At 30.3% G+C, this 13,791-nt stretch overlaps 1 protein-coding gene and 1 long non-coding RNA gene across 3 annotated transcripts in view; one reads left to right on the top strand and one right to left on the bottom strand.

Annotated features, from left to right (window-relative positions):
- The window catches only part of LOC114128483 (leucine-rich repeat-containing protein 4B-like), a 283,831-nt gene that overhangs the window by 229,877 nt on the left and 40,163 nt on the right, over window positions 1-13,791 (bottom strand). The gene's annotated exons all lie outside the window — the stretch shown is intronic.
- LOC126551298 (uncharacterized) lies at window positions 2,338-4,253 on the top strand. Its single transcript, XR_007605167.1, has 3 exons — window positions 2,338-2,436; window positions 3,764-3,914; window positions 4,067-4,253. It is a non-coding gene; the product is annotated as an uncharacterized LOC126551298 (long non-coding RNA).

The raw sequence follows: 13,791 nt of genomic DNA, 5'->3' as shown, positions 1-13,791 counted from the left end.
TTATGCAAGAGCACAATACGTTGTGTGCCAATCACTGTACATCTGGTTGAACGACGTGTTCAACGGGATTCGCGAACAGTTTTAGATACGACGGTCCATACACGATTTTATTCAAATTACCGACTATAGCGAGATGTACACCGATCGTTTTTAGCGTATCGTCAAAAACCGAAAAATTTAAATCAAAAATGAATACACAGTGTGTGTGTGGTCACTGATGGTGATTGCCATCGTCGCAATTAAGGGCCGAGAAGATCGGGATAAGACTATAGGCTTTGCGAGATCTCCCCTATGTATCTAATCCGATCATAAATAATAATAAAATATCATCAATATATATTATTATAGAATATTCGTATAGTACTCTAATGATTACTGATAAGTGATTAATAATGGTATTAATAATAAAAACGTTATTACAGATTTATACTACTTACCTAGTACACAAATATTATTATGTTTTTTTTTTTTTTTTTTGCTAGTTTATTTAAATGTACTACAGTGATGGAATTTATTTTACAATATAGTTTTTTAAAGCACTCCGTACAACAAAAATTATTATATTAATATTGATTGTAGCTTAGATCCCGCCCGGCTTAACCTCTTCAAAGTTAATATTCTAATTGAGTGAATTGTGAACTTACGTCAGCAAAACCCTGCGACGTCGGTTTCTGTATTATAATAATTGGTAAACGTGTTTTAAATGTTATAACCAACTTTCAATTGAATTAAATGTAAATCACTATATTACATAAATCAACTATTTGAATGTTGTACCACTATAATATACATAATGTTAAACAGAATACACTTTACACACTACTTTATTTATTATTACTAGAATATCATTAATGATTGATTTTCAAAATAGATTAAGCAAACGGACATAATGACGTTACATTTGATTGACACAATACCGATAGATTTTACCTAAACAAATACTTAATTGCATTCCAAATCTGACCAACACAGTTGTATTCGATTACTATACTGTTATCATAAGTTTAATACAAAAAATATATTTTTTACAAAATTATTTTAATTTATGAAATTTACATGTCTATATAATACACAATACTACAATTTTCAATTATTCAATTCCTATAGATAAACAAGAAACAATAGGTAAATATATAACTCACTGACGAAAGTAAAATGTATTACGAGCTCCTTTAACATGCAAACGATATGAAGCGAGGCTAGAAACTGTTGGAATACGCACTGCTCGATGCAAACAAAAAGTGTAGTCTGATTTAAATATAAATGCATTCTATTATGATATAATGTTATTATGAACAAAATTATTAGAAAAAAGAATGGATAAATTATTATGTGTATATTGCATTGCCAAAGCAGAATACAAAACCCCCGAAATGTGCCATGTGGTAAAAGTATGATATAAAAGTGATGAACAATATTATCGAAGTTGCAATTTAAAATGCTAAATTTAAAGAATAATGTATATCATTGATAAGTAGGTACTTATCCCAATGGTTCAGACATAATATATGCCTAAAAATGATTAATATTCAAATTCAAACGTTTACAGTTTTTGGTGTGACTTACGTTGTTACAAACAACATCAAAGTACAAGAACGCTAAAGATATATTAACTAAATTTAGAAAATCAATGCTCCTCATATTATGGTCAGCTATATATTAATTCTGCTTATGCGTCGGAAACTCAGAAAACATACAAATGTATTCGCTTATCTGATGGAAAAAAAACCAAAAACATTATGTCTCTAAAAGCTTTTTAATAAACAGAATTAAAATGAAACGTTGAATTATCTGAATTTTCAGAAAAAAAAATGAACAAATATACACAATTCAATTATCAAAACAAATCAAATATTTTTATAACGAGTTTATGTATAGTTTATTATTTAAACATCTCATTTTAACTTTAAGTATTGGTAGTTGGTACATACATATATATTTATATTGAATTTCTTCAACAGCAGGATTTTTCCGGTCAGATAATATTTTATAATTGACTGTTATTTTTGTGTATCATAATAATATATTAGGTATATAGTTCTTGATAGACGTATACAATGTAGAAGTAAAAAAACAACAGTGTTTTATCAAATGGAAGAACATAAGTCCTCAATACTTCTATGCCTATGAAAAAAGTTTAACAGTTCGATGACAATATTACGAGCTAAAATCAACAAAAGAGTATTCCGTTCTTTTGTTAAAATCAAATTTACACTGGCTGAATTATATGCTGTTTGTTTTTTAATGACTTTTTTTTTGTCGTCGGCGGCGTTCCTACAAATGTTGCGAACTAACAAAGGCATCATTTAGATACATCAAGAAAACGTGATATCTGTTAAAATAATGATGATAATGTTAAAAAAAGAAAAAAACATATTTTTAATCTGCAGTAATCACGAACAGTGTACCCAACCACAAGCGACAACGGAAAAAAAAGTATATATATATGCTACGTAATTTATAGGCTAATCGATTTTTACCCCTTACACGCATATACCGTGAGGTAAACACATATTATGTGTATACATGTATAAAATAATAATAATAATAATAATAAATGTCCTGCAGCTTCCAAAGTGCGGGCGATAGGAATACAACCAGGTGGCTGAGGTTTAATATTAACGACGTTCTCGGTCAGGGACACGACGATATGGGAACATTTTTTTTTTTTAAATCACACACACACACACATACCCACTTACTAACCTATATTATAACACACGCTCACCGTACAGTATACATACAATAACAATACGGCTAGTATTCGTAGTTATTATAACGCATGTGCATATTGTTTAGTCATATATATATGCATGTAGGATTTTAAACCTGCAGTGCGGTAGAACGATATTCCATAAATTCAAATGACTTTAATCCCGACAAGAATAGAACATGACTCAACAAATTCACCGAAAGATATCAAATTAGTTATCGGACTCGCGCGCAGAAAGAGAAACATCTCTACTTTCCTGAGACATTTTCAAAAACATGACAATTACACAAGTATAGGTACAATGTCCACAAATGTATATAAAGTATAACCTCGCTCTAGGCGACTACCCGCGCACATGGCACGTTTGATAATAATCACTCGCAAAGACTCCCGAAATCATTTTATTTTTCGGTCATTTCGACCGTTTTTCGACTAAGACACCTATGTATTAATGTGAGATGCAATATACCTACTACAGCTAGCATGCATAGACTGCATCGTTTGATCACACCTTCAACCAGTTTGTCCGGTAACCACATGAAGTCTGCTAAGATTATATCGTCATCAATATCGTTAGTACTATTATTATTATAACTATTGTCATTTATTTCCTTAAATATATATATTTTTTTTTTGTTCCTCCGTTATCTTTTAAGTACTTAGTTATAGAGGAGCTCCTTTGGCATGAGAAACGTTTTGTCCGAGAGACGGGCTTCACCGTTTTCCCTGGAACGCAGCCAGAAACCACCGCCGCCCTCACCGCGGTCGGAATCGATATCCACCCCCGGGACCCGAACGGCTCTTGCACGGTGTACATACACTCACAGTCCGTATACATACGCGCGCACACGCACACATAAATTCGTATACGCCGGGTCCACTGGTTTTGTGTAAACGTACACATTTTATCGGTGACGGGGGAGCGAAACGGGGCTGAGTGGAAGGGAAAAAAGAAAAATATATAGAGGGCGAACGAGATGTGACCCGAAAGTTTGTGTGTGTGTGTATTTATTTTTATTTTTATTTATATATATATTTTTTTTCTGCCAGGTCCCATTTGTTTGCTTTCACGTTTATTCGCATTGTTACGAGGGATGTGCCCGGGACTCTTGTTTTTATTTATTATTGTTTTTTTCTTTTCACTATCTATACTGCCTGGGCATTGTATCCGTTGCACCCAACGACGGTTGCGTACACACACGTAAGTGTTGGTCGTATATTATAATAATATATATAAATTATGATACAGTGTTGCGTATAGCCGATGTGAGGTTGGCACCACGATAACTATTATTTTGATACGCTTTGAAGTGAGTACTTTGACCTAACCTTGGACGTGTTTGTACTTTGTAGTCTACGAGAGTCGACGATTGAGCCAAGACGCAAACGAAACGAGGAGGCATCATTCGTGCGGAACGGCGTAGAAGAAATTGTGCCGCAAAATATTAGTAAATTTCAAGTATATGTACCAATACAGTAGTCACGACACGTTAGTGATGTATAAATGTATAGAAATAAATCTAATTCAATCGTTTTTCAAGTTGGCGGTCGTTTATATAATGTTTCAATTTAAATTATACAATATTATTATATTACCAAAAATGCTCAACTTTCTACAAACACTCAAACACCCACACCTTAAACATAAGATTTCCTAAGATAATATGTCGTTTAAAAATTTTTAAGTATACTTAAAAACTTTATTCTCAAGTACTTAAATATTTTATACCATATGGTGATTCAAACTTTTATTTTTATGTATATATATAAATAAGAACCACAATTGTTTTCTGAAAATGTTAAATAATTTTAATCACAATTCAATTGTTTAGATTTCAATTCATTAAACATTTAACTAATTGAAAAAAAATATGAACATTATTGAAATGATAGGTAGATATAAAAGATATTAATAATTGAATTATTTTAGTAAGATACTACCAAAAACAAATAAAAAAAAACTTTAAACTAAGAAACTAGGAAAAAAAAATTGGAAATTGGGTACCGCTCTGCTGTACATTAGGGGGTGGGGTGGACCTCGGACTAGGGTAGGTTAAATTTGAATGCAATGATAGGTATCATTGTATACGAAAAGCGATTCTGAACGGAGATGATTTGTCAGTCTAGAATATTTAACGTTAGATATAAATATAAACAATTTTATGAATTTTGAACTACAAAATAATTTGCAAATATTCATGATTTTGACGAGTTTTTGTCAAAATTTGAACTTCAAATGTTAATAAAAAAAATTGTGCGCCTATGTATTCTTATAAATTTTTTATCGCTATAAGAATAACTTATGAGGAACTTTGTATTAATTTTTCAAATATTTTGATTCCACCAAAAAAATTTTATCGACACTTCAAAAAAAATTCTTAGGAAAATTGAAAATTTCATTTGTCTATAAATAGCTCAAAAAAAGTCAAAATATTTTGAAAATCAAATTACGTAAAGAAAATAACAATCTAAATAACTGGTAAAATGTTTAACTATTTACGACTTATACTATTTGAATAACAATAAATATCAAAAATCGTTTGAGGCTAAACCGTTATTAAACGCGGTTTTGTAAAAATTTAAATTTCAAACACTCATAAAAATTTTTTGTCTGAACCCGATAGAGTTTTTTTTACAGATATTTGAAGAAAAATTTATGGAGAACCTTGTACCAAATTTTCAAAACTTAGTTATAAGAGCAAACATTTTTACGATTTTCCAACCACAAAATTACTTGCAAATTTTCGCAATTTTGACATATTTCGTATAAATTCGAACTTTAAGCACTTATAAAAAAAAAATTGTGACTAACGATTTCCAATTTTTTTTTATTACTTTAAGAACAACTTATAAGAAACCTTGTATTAAATTTTCAAAATTTTCTGGTCAGCCAAAAAATTTTTATCGTTATTTAAAAAAAAAAATACTTAGAAAAATGGAAAATTTCAATTGTCTATAAATAGTTCAAAAAAAGTCAAAATTCATTGAAAATTTAACTGTGTATGGAGAACGCTAATATAAACATTTGGTGAAAATTTCAAGTATTTACATCGATTAGTTTTTGAGCTATAGCAAAATAAAAAATTCGATTTTGACGAAAACTGGTTTTGCGTAAAAATTTTTTTTTTTGTTTTTCTCTATTTTTTTGAAAACTGTTGGAAAATGTTTACTTTTTACCTGTATAATGCACCAAGGGTATTCACTTTTCCATCGGAAACCACCCCCGAAGTTTGAAATTGAAGCATTATTTCGACTAGTTATGCTTTACACAGACACAAAAAAAAAACATACATCATTGTAAATTCAATACATTCATCACTCCGTTCAGAATCTAAAAAACGTATACAGAAATACAACATTTGAGGTTCAGCTATCAAGAAATAATAATTTAATTAATTTAAAATTATTATAATATGGAAATATGAAAATATTATACTAATAACAATAATTAAGGTAATAGGTAATATTATTTTCGCTTTGTTTTTTTGACAAACTCCGCAACATTATATAATCGTTATATTTGTATCGTTTAATATTGCCGTTCAATTGCAAAATATGTCTAAATCTTAAACTTAAACAAAACCCCCAACATGATATCCGCGTCTTATATATCATGAGAACAACCCAGGTATAAATAGAAAACATAAAACAAACAATGTATCGGTCAAGTTATAATAATTATTGACACATGCCCTTCCAGTTTAAATAGTGTAAGTTATTTTCGTGTAGATTCTATTTTATTTGTGTACTTTATGATGCCGTGTGCCTATCCCGTTAGTCCCGTTGGTCCTAAAACAATGAACGAAATGAATTACGTTTACTCGAAACGCTAACACCATTAACACTATTTTATAAGCATTATATTATACACATATCTATTATGTACATGTATTTTTATTGCGTTCAGTGACACATTTCATATTTTTTTTTTTTACAGAAAATATATTATACAATATTATTATATACACGTTAATATGTAATATATTTAACCGGACGATAAATTTTCTGTCCCAAATATTTAAAATAAAACCCTAAATAACAACAATATACGACCGGCATCTGTATGCACATTCATGTCACCGTAGGTTAGGAATACATATAAACTACAAATTATAAATACTTCTGAACGTGTTAATTTATGAAATTATTTTTCCACCATTCGTACTTTGAATCGTTTAATTGAACACAATTATTAGTTTATTAACGCAATACGTCTGAATTAACGTTAAAATGAATTTATATACTTTAAAATAATTTAATAACTTATTTAAACCCGTTTATTATTGTTACGAAAATCGTACTTGCCATCTACTGAGAAAAGAGGTACACGGTTTTGGTAATTAAATTTTCTATGACGTATTATTTATGTATATTAGTTGTGTATTCCGTAACCAGTAAGGTCGTGGCGGAATCAAATATTTCCTACCACAAGTAATTTTTAAAATAATTGTTTAAAAAAGATTTAAACTTTTTGTACGCGAGGTATAAATTGAAGTGTTTAATTCTCCACTGTTCCGTGGAAAACTGTGTTCAGTTAATATAATTACTAAACCCGTAATAAAATATCATAAAGACTCCGTTAAGTACTCATTTATTCAAATATATTTTATATTATTATTTAAGTTTCGAATAGATTTATCACGGCGGAAAAATTAATTAAACGCAGAAAGTAAAATATAAGGTGTATGGCAGTACCTATATTATATTAAACATCTATAAAAGGAGGTTTTTTGTTGGTTTATTATAAAAACATAATCGAATAAATACTACCTATTCAATGTATTTAGATTTTCATTCAGAATTTATCGTATATGAAAACTATTATTGGATTCAATGAGGAGCGATGAATGTATTGATTTTACAATGATATGTTTTTATTTTTGTGTGTATGTGTCTGAAGACTGAGTTTTTACATTAGAAAAATATTCAATCTTCAACTTTGAGAGTAGTTTCTAGTAGAAAATAGGATCTATTTGTTACTTGCAGGGAGGTCAAAAGTAAAAAGTCACCAATGCTTTTATAAATAAGACAGTCTATGAACCTATTATATTCCTAATAATACTTTATTATGTACATACTTATATTTCTATGAGTTATTCTTTTTTCTATAACCTAACCATAGATTAACTTTTTTTTACCCAAAAAATAATAATAATAATATACATAATAATATTTTCTCAGAAAATATTACTATAGTCTATTCAAAATAAAAAACCTAGTCGGCGGCCAACTAGGTACTGAGCAAGGGCGTGGTCACTTATACGGTCGGCTTACGGATGGTTGACCTTGGTAGGGATGATAGACAAACGGGTGTTGTCTGACCACCACCGACGAAAACTGGTCGTCGCCGACTAGGTTTTTTATTTTGAACGAACTATATATAGCTGTTATTATTTCATAAGTCAGTACTAGTGTACCATTAATTGATGTGAATAGATTCGTAGTAGAAATAGATTAAAAAGAATTAACAAATTTCGAAAATTTAATTGTTAATTTAAATATCAATACAAATAGCATTGAAAATGTTCAGACTTTAAGACTAATATAAAAATATATTATATTATATACATAATATTATATATAACTATTTATTTATAGTTATATTATTATCTATACAATACTATACATAATAATTAATAGTTACTTAAATTATAATGTAATCTAATTAAACCATAAACGAATTCATGCTTTCGACGCTATGTTTTGTATATATATAAAGGCTTATAAATTGACAACAGTAAATAATATTATACGCAATATTATTATTATTATTATTATTATTATTACTATATAATGTTAATATGTGATATGTTATTGGGAGATATAAGTTTAATCAACCGTAACATCTAATAAAAAAATAAACTACGTTTTTAGTTACTATTTGGTAAATTTCCATAGTAATACTCATAAAATATAGTCTTAACGTCTTCGATCGGAATCCTCATTAATGACCACTGAGATACACATCATTGAATTCAAATTTAACACATTCATATTGCAGTGACCTACTCAATGACGAAGGTACACTTGACCTATAGCTTTATAATTATACAATGACTTGCTCATTTTTCTTGTGTCTATATATTTTCGTACTTCTATATCTATATATTTTATATTTAAATTTAATTATTGAAATCACAAAGAGCGCGTTATGACCACAACATCTACAAGGCACAAGCCGACGTCACTTTAAGTATGAAAGGAAAGTATGATATATTGAAAAGAACGTCGAGATTAAATTGTATATTATATTTATGACTCGCCATCGATTTTGTGTAGGTACCTACACAGAGTAAATTTTTATTCTTGGCTACAATCAAATTGATAGAATTAGTTTTGAAAGTTGTGCACCTATATAAAATATAATATTTGCGGGAACTATTCAACGTGGGGAACTAAAAACAAAAAAACTTTCCCTTTTAAAATGGGAAACTAGGAGTAAACTCTCAGGCGGTGGATTTTGCATATCAAAAGCTTATTGAAGCCATCATATCTTTGAGAAGTTTCGGAAATTTTTTTTTTACTCACCTTCGGGCTTGTGTTATTTAAATTTTTAAATGTAAATTTAAACTGTTCATGGACCTTTTGATTAAGGTAGGTTTTCAGTAGGATTTAGTGTTTCCGACCAATTTATAAACACGACCGGAGCGAGCGCACATATTGTTGCTTGAATTATTTATTTTTTGTAATTTATTTTTCTTTTTTTAATAAATCGTATTTTTATTAACACACACACACATTTCTGTGGGTAATTTATTTTCATGGGACACTTGATACTAAATTCTAAAAAAAAAAAAAAAAATGTGACGTTATATATTCTTTCCCATAAATATTAAACGTTAGAAAAAAATAACCCATTTTATACTGTATAGCGTGCGTATATACATTAATACTTTAAATTCATGAATTGTTTATATGTCTTATATTTTCATTGCAACTTTCCGACAACGAAAATGTGATGGCCACAGGAAGACCCATTGAGTCAGTTTATCTAACTTTACTAAGTTAAGGTATATGAAATCCCTCGAGTAAAGAGATGTCCACGGAGATTTTCTTTGACGGATATTCGTTAAATCTTCAATTCTACGAAGGTTTAAATAATATTATTCGCCATAAGGCAAAGATTCTGTATAATATATATATATATATAATATTATGTATTACTTTAGCCCAACTATGGTTGTTTTCTTGTTTTCCTTTTTATAATGTTGTCCGTAGGAATTAAACAAATATACATAACCTTTATTCATATGTTTACAGAATTCGATATAAGTAATTACCCAAATGTATAGAAAAAATAAACTAATTCGACTTGATTTCACTTCATTTTTTATTTTTAAGAGACATAGAAGATCAATTAAAATAATAAAATTACTGAAGAATAACATATTAAATTCTAAATATAGCGATAGCGAATTATAGATCAGTATTTTATTTTATTTTTGCAGTACAAAGATGTATATATTTCAGTTTTTTAAAGCAACCGTTTTTGGTCAATAAATGGGTTAAACCACTTCTATAGACTGTAAAAAATTAAACAAACATTTATAATATAGAGAATAGGATACCATTTTCAAATTTCTTATAATGATATTCGAGTAAATATATAAATGGTGAAAAAAAACTAAGAAAATATTTGTATTATTTATATCACAAAAAAATATTTACAAACTCAATAACATTGGATAATAAATCAATTATTTTAATATCTGTGGGTGGGAATTCCATTATTCGAAATATTTGATAGTAAAAAATCAAATCTCATCGATATGCAATTTCTTTTCTATCTTTTAAAACATTATATACATTATGTCATGATACAATTTTAGTTGAACATTATTTACGTAACTCACAACGCTATAAAAATACTGCACGAAGAGTATTGTAATTCAGAGTTAAAAAAATCGATTAACTCGGACCATGAATAATCGATCTCAAATCTCAATCTTCGCGACTAAAATACTTTAATACATTGAATATTGCTATGTTAGTAAGTTATAAAAAACACGTGGTTTTAAGCAAATCGCGATAATAGTCTAGTAAACTAAATGTCTATCTACATCGTATTTAAACATTTTAAACACTTGCAAGTTTCAACTGTTCCTGTTTTTATTCGTAAAAATATTTAATAACAATACTATACTGTGACCACTATAATACTAAAACGTAAAGTCATAATCGTAAATCAATCGCAATTGTAATTTCACCGAAAATCTATTATCAACCCATGACTTATTCCAGTTATCCAAATCAAAACTTAGGTTTACCGTTGACATTTTCGTTTTAAATCGGTAATAATTCACATTCATATGGGGCGAAGAATATTATTTTCCAGATACGATACGCGTACGGCACAACCGTTATTTTCGCAATTACATCACAATATTAAGCGCACACTTCATCAGCAGCAGTATCGCGATATTTGCTTTTAATATAATGTACGCCATGTACGCGCGTAATACATTACACGCGCAGTAACGAATACCTCTAAGGACAGTTTAAGTTTTAAACGAGCCAATTTCACCGTAATTGGGATGCTAGCAGGTAGCCGCGGTGGTTATAGTCTTTATGCGAAAACTACGCGCGGGCATTAGTTATGCGAAAACTTATAATCAAAATCCGATTCCCAGGTGCGTATATGAGGGGATAATGGTACGTGTGCTTATTCTGAGCGGGGCGAGATAATATTATACCCGAACGCACGCTCGCTGTACACAGATAGGTAGGTACAGATATAATAATTATGCCCGCGAAAAACGTCGATATCCGATCCGACCTACGCGTGTAATATGACTTCGCGGTGTTAGCGGACGGGCAAAATACGAGGGGTAGGCGGGGGTGTGGCATGAATCAATCAGTGTTCGATGCAGATATGTTTTGGTGAGGGTGCTCGGCCAACTGTATGTACCTACCTCCATATAATTATGTATATAATATATATAATATTATATAGGTATTTATAATTTATGTATATATATATATCATTCCATCATTCGCTCCGTCCAATATCAGACGTCGCCTGAAAACTGTGAATCGGGTCGGTTCAAACGATATTTTATAATTCCCTGCACTACGTAATGTTATACACGGATGTATATAACAGCAATCGAACGACGCGGACAGGGTTTTTTTATTACTTTTTTAGAAAACGAGAACGGAATAACATTTTATACGTGCAAATCGATCGGAAGCTATGACACGATAATAAACAGCAGCCGTCCACTGCAGCGCAGCTCACTGTACCCGATAATGGGTATCAAAAGAACTTATTATAGTACGGTCATTCTGAGCACCTTCATGACCTAACCTAACCTTTCCGTCACGCCGTTGTTTTTTCTAAGCATTAACTCGACAACAGATGTAATATATATCGTACCGCAAACAAAACGTTCACCAGAGTACAAAACAAAATAATATATTTTTATTATAATCACATGCAGTGACCAGAGATTTCTAGGGTACCTATATAATATAATATTATGTTTGACCAAATTAAACAACCTCCTGCCGCCCGTGTATGCGAATTTGATTCACCAAAAACTATTTATTATCCGTTTTTCCCTCATCCGTTAGTCGTTCTTATTCACCGTAAATTACACATTCATAACGTATTCCGCCAAGCAATGAAATCAGACTCATCGATGAATAAGTTTTTATTACGAATATAATATTATAAAAACACCCGACGGGTAAATCAAACTAAAGATACGCGGGTCGTATCAGTATATAATAATTTTCGTTAGATATTTTGTTCCGAATTTTTCAGTTTAATAAATAATATTTGTTTTAGATAGGTACTCGTAAATTATTTGTCACATAATTATTGTTACATAATGCTCTGTTCGCGGAAATCAAAAATCATTACAATGGTGAATTATTTGTATTATACATTTATACCTATAGTCTATATAACGCATTTACACCAGTTTAACTAACAATATGGATAGGCGATCAATTAAAATAGATCAAACGCATTTGTTTGGCATGAATTCCCGTCGATAAATTGCATTTTTCGTACAACCCTTATATGTATACAGTATACACGTTGATTGAATAAAAATGTACATGTCCTCGAATAGCTGTGTGTAATAACGTCATATATAGCCCTTTCACGGGATCGTGTGAACGTAAAACACAATTTTGTTGATGTTCACAACAGAAAATTTATAAAATATATAAAGTGACTCGGTGCTCCTTTTGATATAGAACGCTAACGTTAAAATAACGTATAAGAGGACGTAAAATGATCTGACGAATACCGGCGGTGACATTGCACGAATATAATATACACCTATTATTATAGGTCGACCGAGAATTTCGTTGGAATTACGTGTTTGATGCACTAAAATTAAGGTTATTTATCGTGTTGTTATTATAATATATCGTCGAAACGGTCTTCAGTCGAGTGAGCGAAGTAAATCGCCGACGACATGAAGCCGTGCGTTAAATTTAGTCGTGCACATCTCGTGGTAGATCCTTTCCCCTCACTCGCACTCCTTGTCCCTCAAACACACACGCATGCAAACATATGACGACCCGTTAAAGTATACTTGTATGTAGTATGTGCGTGTATTTGTGTGCATGGTAATGACTTCAAATCGTGCCGTCGAGTTTTCACCCACCGTCGCATTGTTGTAGAGAAAATTAACTTATCCAAAGTTCTCTCGGATTAACATAACATATTTAGAACAAGTTTGCAGGATACTATGCATTATATACACACGATATACGCCAAATGTCAAACGTATTTGTTTTAGTTTTTCTCACCTTCGACGTGAAGCGCATTATTGTAATATGTGATATTATACACAGAGCATATTTTTGTGGTGGAGAGGAATCCAATTACATGAGATATTTCAAATGTCTATGACGTGTATGTATTTATTTTATTTTTACTATGCATTTAATTATAATAATAAAAATTATGATGATACTATGATATTAATTATTATTTATTACCTATAGGTTAGTAAATAAAAAACAAATTATTTTTATTAACTAAGTGCTATGCTTGCAAGGGATGTCTGCACTAGGAAATAGAAGTCCACCCCTTTTAGCCCGCCTCTGCAGGCGCACAA

Source organism: Aphis gossypii, chromosome 3 (genome assembly GCF_020184175.1).
Source record: "Aphis gossypii isolate Hap1 chromosome 3, ASM2018417v2, whole genome shotgun sequence".
Lineage (NCBI taxonomy): Eukaryota > Metazoa > Arthropoda > Insecta > Hemiptera > Aphididae > Aphis > Aphis gossypii.
Note: the sequence above shows the minus strand (reverse complement) of the source record. Positions and strands in the feature narration are given on the sequence as shown.